Source organism: Pezoporus flaviventris, unplaced genomic scaffold (assembly GCF_033815535.1).
Source record: "Pezoporus flaviventris isolate CSIRO_AGI_PZ_B2104156 unplaced genomic scaffold, CSIRO_AGI_Pfla_v1 ptg000007l, whole genome shotgun sequence".
Lineage (NCBI taxonomy): Eukaryota > Metazoa > Chordata > Aves > Psittaciformes > Psittacidae > Pezoporus > Pezoporus flaviventris.
Window position 1 is genome coordinate 25305503 of NW_026892555.1, and position 11019 is coordinate 25316521.

Here is an 11019-nt window from a genome sequence, read left to right on the forward strand (position 1 = left end):
AAGAGGTGACACCAGTGAAACGGTGCGCTTGTAAAACTTGGCATGAAGGACAACAAACCTGTCAGGGGGTCTATATTGCCAACTTTTAAATAAGGGATTCCAGGCAAACTTAATAGACACTGACTGCTATGGGAGTTCAGAGGCATCAGAATTCAAATCCTACACTTAGTCATCAGTGCTCTGTATAAAAATGGTCAAGCAGCTCAACGTTCAACATACAGAAAAAAAATTGTTAATCTCTGATGGTACAGTAAGTTCTACAGTACATAATATCATTATTAGTCCTGTATACCATCCAGCAGCCACTGAAGAAATAGAGCCACACCACTAAGCAGTACTTGCCATACTATCATTGAAGCTGTATGACAAACATCTGGCAGGTGTTAAAAGAGTCACTGTAAGTTTTAGGTAGCAACATTTCATTAAAATCAGTTATCTCAAAACACATAGAGTCTAAAGAGATACATAATCCCCAAAGAAAAGTTGGAGAAAGGGAGTGAATATAGTTCAAGAGATGTTTTAAAATTAACAGTTACTACAGAATTTATAAAGTTTCACTGAAATTAAGCTAACAGGAAACCAGCTACAACAGCAAACCTTTTACACATTGGAAGATGCAAATGTGCCAAACAGCTACCTCTGAAAGAATCATATTGTCATGGTAAATGTGATTGAGAAGATATGACCAAACAAAATTTACAAAATGTTTTTCAGCAGCTTTCATCAATGAGGTGCAATTCCTATACCAGACCTGTTATTTTCTGGTAATAAGAGAAAGTCATCTCCAAGACTAGGAAGCAGATTAATTAGAAATAAACTGAAATAACACTTTCATGTCTCATAATCAATAAATGTAATTGAAGGCAGACCATCTGCATTTTGCAATGAAAATAACTCTGCCTAATAGGCTACTTCTCCACTTTATAAAATCCTTTTCAGTTTGGGTGATGCTTATCTACAAGTTCAGGAAGAGTTTAAGAATAACTTAAGTGAAATATGAAATCATCCAATCTCTACTTTAAAGTATGTCAGGAGGTTTAAAGTGCAGAAAATACGGGATTTTTAAAAAGAATCTTTTAGAGAAATGAGAAATGATAGGACTGTAAATCTGACATATATAGGGAAAAGGTAATTAAAAATTGTAAAACCTAAAAAGCATGATCTGAAAGTGTCTTAACTAGCACTAGTCTTCTAAAGATAAACTATGTCTCAGTAATCTCTTACAGAAATGCCTGAGTATGTAAGAACTGGCAGGCATGACTAGACTTTCAAGGGTCTGGCCTAGTGGCATAACGTAGAGCTCAGCAGAAACCTGAGTCCTCCTTGTAAACTTGCATGCCAATGATGTTCCTGCCACTCAAACTACCTTGTCGGAAGAAATTCACAGCACCTGATGTTTAAAGATAGTCAAAGAGTCTTTTGACACAAAAGACTACTAAAAGAAAAAAAAAAAATCAAATTTTAGATGAGGGATAAAATATCAACATGGAAATAATGCAGACCTATATTTCTGTTAAGGGGAAGAGTTTAATGATAGGGCAGCTCAATAAAAGTTTAATGACAGATCAGCTCAATATTCTGTTTAGATATGCTTTCTTGGGGGTTAGTCAACTGTGGTACTATTTCACCAGCTACATGCAAGTTAAGTCTGCAGTCCATATAAATATCTGAAATGCCTCTTTCTGCTCTGATAGTCTCTGAGGTTTGGACTCACATGAATTTATTTATTCATTTATTTATGAACTAAAAAAAAAGAACAAAAGGAACAAAATAAACAGAAGACAGTTCAATCAGGATCAGAGATACTGCAAGAAGGTGAATGAGTAGGAAAACATGGTAGCGGACTATAAAATAAAAATGAATAAATGCCTTGAAATTGGAAGTATGAACACTATAATGGGGTTTACAGGATTCATACTGTTTCTTATGATGATGATTTGTCATATGAGGTTGTGATGACAGAAGCTAATATGATAAATAAGACATGGAATAATGACAACAATACAGAGAATATGTAGGGACTGCTATATAAGGCTGAGAAATAGTTTCATTTAGGAATTTAGCTCTGTATTTCTGGTCACCTTAACACAAAACTGACCAAAACTGCAAAATTATGAGGGACTAAAAAAACAAGCAAAGATGAAGGAAACTCACAAGAAAATAGATTAAGGAGACAGCAGCCATTCATCTACAAAGAAGCACAGGGACGAAAATATAAAAAGGTATCAAAGTGAACATTTATGGACAAAGGATACCCAAAGTTGTAACACATGAAGATTTAACGAATTACGATTCTCCAGAAGCAACGTTTCTGACAGATTGTATTTACATTTCTACATGTTTTAATCTTTTCCTATTAGAAAAATGTTATCCCAAGTCCCTGTATTTTAACTGCATGGGTTTTCTTATGCTAAAACATTTTAACTGACTGTGAACATATCCCTGAAAGCTTTCCCTGTTTTGCAAAGACAAAAGGACAACCAATCTACCAAGAGTGATCACTTGAGAAACAAGACCATTGCCCAGTAGGAAAAAAACTGCTCTCCACTTGCTGGGTAGCTTGATGAACATCATGAACATCAGAGCTTTGACACCCTGCTGCTGTGAGCTGCATAGCAAGAAGAGAAATGGGTGCTTGGAGCCATACCTCAACAGGACCGGAGTCATGCAGGGGTGGCTTCTCCGTACCTTTCCTCTGCTGTGCCTTTCCAGAAAATTCAGTGTAACAGAGTAGTCTTTGGTAACTTTTTTTCACCAAGTCTTTGGTAACTTGACAAGTGGCCTTCAAACTTCCAAGTGCTTCATTTTATTTTTACTTAAAATTTTAGCTAAGTTTATTTCTTTTATCCAAAAGTTAATTTCTGCAAAGAGAAGAGTCTCTATAGTTGTTGTGGTTTAAACCCAGCCAGACAGCTCTTTCACTCACTCCCCCCCCCCCTTTTCCTCCCTCTTTCTTTCCTTCCCCACCCCCCTTCCCCGCACCTGGAGGGATGGGGAGGAGAATCGAAAGAATGTAACTCCCGTGTGTTGAGATAAGAACAGTCCAGTAACTAAGGTATAACACAAACCACTACTGCTACCACCAATGATAATAACGATAAGAGAAATAACAAGGGAAGAGAATATGATACCACCTGCCGAAAAACGAGTCCAACCCAGAAGACCCCATGTGCTTCCGGGTAACTCTCAGTTACCCCCCCGAGCATGACGTGCTGTGGTATGGACTACCTCTTTGGCCTCCTCCCGGCCTCCTCTCCTCCCTGGCAGAGCATGAGACTCACAAAGTCCTTGGTCAGGCTAAACATTACTTAGCAACAACTAAAAACATCAGTGTTATCAGCACTGTTCCCAGGCTGAAAGTGAAAACACAGTGCTGCACCAGCTACCAAGAAGGAAAAAAATCGACTGCTACTGCTAAACCCAGGACAGTATCCACCCCTTATTCCATACCATTCACGTCATGCTCAGGTCCCACATTTTCAATATACCGTTGCTCTCACATATATATACATCCACATACACACACAGACCGAGAGAAAGAGATCATTTCTTTGTGCATGAACCAATCCCTATAATGCTGCCGAGTCCATCCGGTCCATGATGTCAGGCTCCATCCCTTGTAACAGTCTTTCAGGGCAGGAAAGGCTGTGAGCAGTGTTGGATCGTTGCCTGCTGATGCTGATGGTTCCTTTACTGCAGAACTCGTCTGGTTCTATCAAAGTTCATTCTTTGTTGGGATGATGGTTGGAGGGAAGTCAGGGCTAGTTGCTGGTGACCTGAAGACCTCTAGTTGATGGGCTATAAAAGTATTACACAGCAAGCAGCAGCAGCATACAATTAAGTTCATTGGCTATTTTCCCCTAAAACCAAATCCCCTTGAGGTATACATCGGACATCCCGATCTTCCCGCATTACCCACCAAGTATATCCAGGTCCCTAAGCAAAAGCAATCCCATGAGTGGGTTTGCCTTTCCCTGAAGCAGGAATAACCCAGACTGTCTTCCCCAGCAAATTCTTCATATGCACCACGGGAACTTTGTCCCCCTTTACAATATGTAAAAGTTCTGACTGGGCTGGGCCAGCCCTGTTGGCAGATCCTCTGGTGTTGACCAACCAGGTGGCCTTTGGTAAGTGTGTATCCCAATGCTTGAAAGTTCCCCCACCCATTGCTCTCAGTGTAGTTTTTAACAGCCCATTGTACCGTTCGATTTTCCCAGAGGCTGGTGCATGGTAGGGGATGTGATATACCCACTCAATGCCATGCTCTTTGGCCCAAATATCTATAAGGTTATTCCAGAAATGAGTCCCATTGTCTGACCCAGTTCTCTCTGGGGTGCCGTGTCGCCACAAAATCTGTTTCTCAAGGCCCAGGATAGTGTTCCGGGCAGTGGCTTGGGGCACTGCGTATGTTTCCAGCCATCCGGTGGTTGCTTCCACCATGGTAAGCACATGGCGCTTCCCTTGGCGGGTTGGTGGCAGTGTGATATAGTCAATCTGCCAGGCCTCCCCATATTTATACTTCAACCATCGTCCTCCATACCAAAGAGGCTTTATTCTTTTGGCTTGTTTAATTGCAGCACATGTTTCAAACTCATGAATAACCTGGGCAATAGTGTCCATTGTTAAATGCACCCCTCGATCACAGACCCATCTATATGTTGCATCTCTGCCCTGATGGCCTGAAGTGTCATGGGCCCACCAGGCCAAAAATAATTCACCTTTATGTTGCCAATCTAAGTCCATCTGAGCCACTTCAATCTTAGCCGCTTTATCCACTTGTTGGTTGTTCTGGTGTTCCTCAGTGGCCCGACTCTTGGGTACATGGGCATCTATATGATGTACCTTCACCACCACATTCTGCACCCGGGCAGCAATATCTTTCCACAGTGCAGCAGCCCAGATGAGTTTACCTCTGCGTTGCCAGTTGCTCTGCTTCCATTGCTTCAACCACCCCCACAGGGCATTTGCCACCATCCATGACTCAGTATAAAGTACTGGCCACGTTTCTCGTTCAGCAATGTCCAGGGCCAGCTGGATGGCTTTCACGTCGACAAACTGACTCTATTCACCCTCTCCTTCAGCAGTTTCTGCAACTTGTCGTCCAGGACTCCATACAGCTGCCTTCCATCTCCGATGCTTTCCCACAATAAGGCATACTGCTTTTCACTTTCTGACAGTTTATTATATGGTGGGGCCTCTTCAGCACGCACTACCTCCTCCTCTGGTGACATTCCAAAATCTTTGCCCTCTGGCCAGTCCATGATGACTTCTAGAATGCCTGGACGACTGGGATGTCCTGTTCGAGCTCGCTGTGTAATTAGTGCAGCCCATTTACTCCATGCAGCATCAGCTGCATGATGTGTAGAGGAGACTCTGCCTTTGAACATCCAGCCCAGCACGGGCAGCCGGGGTGCCAGGAGGAGCTGTGCTTCAGTGCCAATCACTTCTGAAGCAGCCCAAACCCCTTCATAGGCTGCCAGTACCTCTTTCTCAGTTGGGTTATAGCTGGCCTCAGATCCTTTGTATCCCCGACGCCAAAAGCCGAGGGGTTGACCTTGAGTCTCCCCTGGAGCTTTCTGCCAGAGGCTCCAGGTAGGACCGTTCTCCCCAGCTGTGGTGTACAGTACATTTTTTACACCTGGCCCGGTCCAGACTGGTCCAAGGGCTACTGCGTGAACTATCTCGCGTTTAATTTGCTCAAAGGCTTGTTGTTGCTCAGGGCCCCATTTAGAATCATTCTTCTTCTGGGTCACGTGATAGAGAGGGTTTACAATCGAACTGTAATTTGGGATGTGCATTCTTCAGAACCCCACTGCACCCAAGAAAGGTTGCCTTTCTTTTTTATTAGTTGGCATTTGCAATTAGTAGTTGCTATTATCTTGTTGATCACATCTGTGGGGATCTGTCTACGTCCATCTTGCCATTTTATTCCCAAAAATTGAATCTCCTGTGCAGGTCCCTTGACCTTACTCCGTTTTATGGCAAAACCAGCTTTCAGCAGGATTTGGATTATTTTCCTCCCTTTCTCAAAGACTTCTTCCGCTGTATTGCCCCACACAATAATGTCATCAATGTATTGCAGGTGTTCTGGAGCTTGCCTCTGTTCCAGTGCATTCTGGATTAGTCCATGGCAAATGGTAGGGCTGCGTTTCCACCCCTGGGGCAGTCGGTGGCAAGTGAACTGGACACCCCTCCAAGTAAAAGCAAACTGTGGCCTGCACTCTGCTGCCAAAGGAATTAAGAAAAATGCATTGGCAATATCAGTCGTGGCATACCACTTTGCTGCGTTTGACTCTAATTCATGCTGAAGTTCTAGCATGTCCGGTACGGCAGCACTCAGTGGTGGTGTGACTTCATTCAGGCCACAATAGTCTACTGTTAGTCTCCACTCTCCATTAGACTTTCGCACTGGCCATATGGGGCTATTAAAGGGCAAGCGGGTCCTGCTGATCACTCCCTGACTCTCCAGTCTATGGACCAGCTGATGGATGGGAATCAGGGAGACCCGGCTGGGGTGATATTGCTGCCGGTGCACTGTTGTGGTTGCAATTGGCACTTGCTGTTCTTCAACTTTCAGCAACCCCACAACAGAAGGAACCTCTGAGAGACCAGGGAGGGTGGACAGCTGCTTAATTTCCTTAGCCTCCAAAGCAGCAATACCAAAAGCCCATTGGTACCCTCTTGGGTCTTTGAAGTACCCTCTCCTGAGGTAGTCTATGCCAAGGATGCATGGAGCCTCTGGACCAGTCACAATGGGGTGCTTTTGCCATTCCCTCCCAGTCAGGCTGATTTCAGCCTCCAGTACAGTCGACTCCTGGGATCCTCCTGTCACTCCAGAAATAGGGATGGGTTCCACCCCTTGACAGCTTGATGGCATCAGGGTATGCTGTGCACCAGTATCTACTAGAGCCTTATACTTCTGTGGGACTGATGTGCCAGGCCATCTGATCCACACAGTCCAATAAATCCGATTGTCCCCTACCTCCACCTGGCTGGAGGCAGGGCCCCTCTAATGGTCATCACAGTGTTGGACACTTAAGTCGTGGTGAAAGGGATTATTCTTCATTATCACAGGAGCTGGAGTAAAATCAGCTCTTCCACTCCATCTGGGAACCTGCTCACCAGAGACCGAAGCCGTAGCTCTCATGGGATGATCACTCTTGACCCTTGCTCCCCTCTTCAATTCACTCTCCCGTTCCTCCAAAGCTGAAGTAGGTTTTCCATCCCACTTTGTCTGTCTTCTCCGTGATCCCGCAGGTAAAACCATAGGGTGGCCCATGGCTTATACCTCCTGTATCTCCTCTCTCGAACAATAGAACGCCTTTTGTTAATAGCTGAGATGTGTACATCATGTGTTGGTACACGTGAGGAGCTGGATAAATCAGATAGATCGTCCCTCAATTGTTTGAGATGCTGGGACAGTTTTTCCACAGCTGAGATGATGGAAGGGGTGAGATTGTCTTCGAACTCTCAGAGTTTATGAATCATTTCATCCACTGTTAGTGGTACTATGTCGTTCCAGTTTACTGTTGCCAATGAATGGGCATATGATGACGGTGCATTCCGTGTAAGTTTTCCCACATGGGTCGTGTACATTTGACTTCATCTGGGTCTATGGGTGTATCCCCGTTATTTGGCTTGATGTGATAGATCATCTCTACGATGGCTGAATCCCTCAGAGACTGGATGCCTTTGTCTAAAGTAGTCCACTTGGCTGATATGACTCATAATGTCATCCTTGTATGGAAACTTTTCTTTCACAGCTGCCAAGAGCTGCCTCCAAAGACTGAGGGACTTTTTCTCTCTTGTAATTGCTTTGTCAATTTCCCCTTCTCTAGCAAATGATCCCAGCTGCTTGGCTTCTGTACCTTCTAGTTCGTGACCATCAGCCCCATTGTCCCAGCATCGAAGCAACCAGGTGATGATGTGCTCCCCTGGTTGACGGGTAAAATCTTTTTGCATATTCCGCAGCTCGGTTGAGGTCCGAGGTTGAGAAGTCACCTCTTCTTCTTCTTCTTCGTCATGTGATGATGACTCTTGATCAGATGCTGGCCTGGGTGGCGAGTACATTGTTTCTTCATCTTGCTTCACCCTTCTTGTCTCTTTTTTGCTTTTTCTCTTGTGTACAGGGGCAACTGATATTGGTACGAATTGGTCCTCTGGTTTAGCTGCAGTGATTATCACTGTGGTTTGAATAGTGACTGTACTTGTTGCTGGGGGTGGTGTAGCTGCTGTGCTTGGAGCTGGGGTAGCCGCACTGTCTGTTGCAGTTGAAGTTTGAGTAGCTGCTTTCCTTGCCACTGGGATAGCTGTGCTGTTCGTTGCAGCCAAAGTTTGAGTAGTGACTGGTCTCTGGGGGTGGTGCAGCTGCTGTGCTTGGAGCTGGAGTAGCTGCGCTGACTGTTGCTTTGCCCTCAGATCCACCAACATTTTTTTCCTTTTGAAGGTGCTGGATAGTGTTGAACAAGGCCCTGTAAGCATAGGCCAAGCCCCAGCACGTTGCCATGATTTGTCCGTCTCTGGTATGGCCAGAATGACCACACGCCTCATTTAAGTGTTTTACTAATTCTTCTGGATTTTGCAGTTGTTGGGTGGTGAAATTCCAAAGTACTGGAGGGGCCCACTGACCTAGATACTTGCCCATACTATCCCACACACCCTGCCACTCACGGCTGTCCAGCCTTGGGGAAAATCTCTTGGTCCTCCTATATCGTCATTTAACCGCAGACAAGACCCAACACCTGAGTCTGCTTAACTTTTGAAATCAGATGAAATGGTCGTGGGCAAAACACACTCTGTATGTGTGCCAACATGGTGATCCCCATCGCAATCAGCAAATAAGTCTCAACAGTATTAAAAGACCATTCAAAAACTTCAAAACTCTCAAATGATGCTGTAAACGGTCTGGGGGGGAGGTGGGACTGGGAGGGTAAAAGAATGTCTCCTTCACAGGTTGACCACCCGAGAAGGAGAGAAAAGATGCGTAATTGCTAAGCACTTTTATTATATACCTCCCAAAGTATAAAGGTGGTGACCATGCTGGGAACATAAGCCAGATCAGTTTCATGATCAATAATTCTATTGTATTACAAGTCATTACCATAAAGTACAACGAGACAAGAACCTTAGCCCAAGCCCCACACTTGAAAAACACTAATACAGCAAATACCGGATGGAAGTAAGGTATGATATATTGAAACTCTGAGATCAAGAGAAACAACTTCGAGAGCCAATAAATCAGCATTGTGACAAGTGAATATTAATCCAGACAGATCAGTCGTTATCTCAACCCTTTGTGCCCCACATTGGGCGCCAAAAAGAACTGTTGTGGTTTAAACCTAGCCAGACAGCTCTTTCACTCACTCCCCCCCTTTTTCTCCCTCTTTCTTTCCTTCCCCCCGCCCCCTCCACCCCTTCCCTGCTCCAGGAGGGATGGGGAGGAGAATCGAAAGAATGTAACTCCTGTGTGTTGAGATAAGAACAGTCCAGTAACTAAGGTATAACACAAATCACTACTGCTACCACGAGTGATAATAATGGTAAGAGAAATAACAAGGGAAGAGAATATGATACCACCTGCCGAAAAACGAGTCCAACCCAGAAGACCCCATGTGCTTCCGGGTAACTCTCAGTTACCCCCCCGAGCATGACGTGCTGTGGTATGGAATACCTCTTTGGCTAGCTTGGGCCAGGTGTCCTGTCTCTGCATCCTCCCGGCTTCCCCTCCTCCCCAGCAGAGCATGAGACTCACAAAGTCCTTGGTCAGGGTAAACATTACTTAGCAACAACTAAAAACATCAGTGTTATCAGCACTGTTCCCAGGCTGAAAGTGAAAACACAGCGCGGCACCAGCTACCAAGAAGGAGAAAAATTGACTGCTACTGCTAAACCCAGGACAATAGTATTTCCTGTTGCATTTTGTTAAGGATGTTATGGCAACATGAAGGGTAGGTCAGAGAGACGCAGGTGCTAAGGTGGTGGTCTCCTCAGGCCTTACTGGCCCTTGCATACCCTCACCTGGGTTCCAACCAGCGCCTAGCCCCCGGGGCCCAGGCGCCCAGCCTCAGTTCAGCCTGGGGCTGTCGGTGCTGTGAGTTACATCAGAGTGATTCATGAGGCAGCTCAGGGGTCCTAGTGATCATTGCACTTTGTGTGGAGATGGAATCCCTTGTGATCATTGTGCTATGTGCAAAGGGTATGATAAGTGTCCCTGTCAATACCACAGTGAGGAGGAAGAAGAAACAAGGGAATAATTCCCCTGGGTCAACCGCAATATTGTTCAAAGAAATGTTTTGTTCATTGTTTAAGTTGCATGAATGTTATTAGAAAAGGGGGGAGGGGGGTAGGTAACTTAGAGATATGTCCTGTTACAGAACGTTGTGAAATCTGTGTGCTGAACAAATAAACACATAAGGAGTGGAATTTATGGGGGTAAGATGGCAGTCAGACTTGTGATAGACATCTTCCTGTTAATGCATTAACAAGACATTTAGTAACCTTTCTAAGATATTTCTTCACCCAAAGACCCCAGCAACAGGTGGAGAAGCCGGGAGAAGAAGACAACAGGATTGGCTGAAACCCAAGAAGCCCGGGAAAAGAAGACAACAGGACTGGCTGAAACCCAAGAAGCCCGGGAAAATAAGACAGCTGGATTGGCTGAAACCCAAGACCAAAAAGTATAAGAGACTATCCCCAGAAGTTCCCCTTGTGCATCTCGGGCAGAGCGGAAACTCTCTGGTGCACCCAGTGCTGATTGCTTATTGCCTCTCGATATTAATTATAATAAAAAGCAATTAAAACAGATTGGCGATATTAGGTTTTTATAACAGTGCCGACCCAATCTGTTATCGGACAGGGGGGCCGCCTGCTCCCCGGGGGACTTAAAGGGGTCGTGTGCCGAGAACAGTGGACACCAGAAGGACTCAAGTGAGGAACCACGCACCGGCCGCAACCTCCGTACCATCACTGCGCATGCGCTAAGAGGCCTCCCGCCGGCAGCAGCCGGTGTTGTCTCCTTTC

At 45.0% G+C, this 11019-nt stretch overlaps 1 long non-coding RNA gene across 1 annotated transcript in view; it reads left to right on the forward strand.

Moving 5' to 3' along the window:
- LOC133266689 (uncharacterized) overlaps positions 1–6843 on the forward strand; it is a 302275-nt gene extending 295432 nt beyond the window's left edge. The window contains exon 2 of the long non-coding RNA XR_009742486.1: positions 6696–6843. This is a non-coding gene — a long non-coding RNA (uncharacterized LOC133266689). The remainder of the gene's footprint in view (positions 1–6695) is intronic.
- The last annotated feature ends 4176 nt before the right edge of the window (positions 6844–11019 follow it).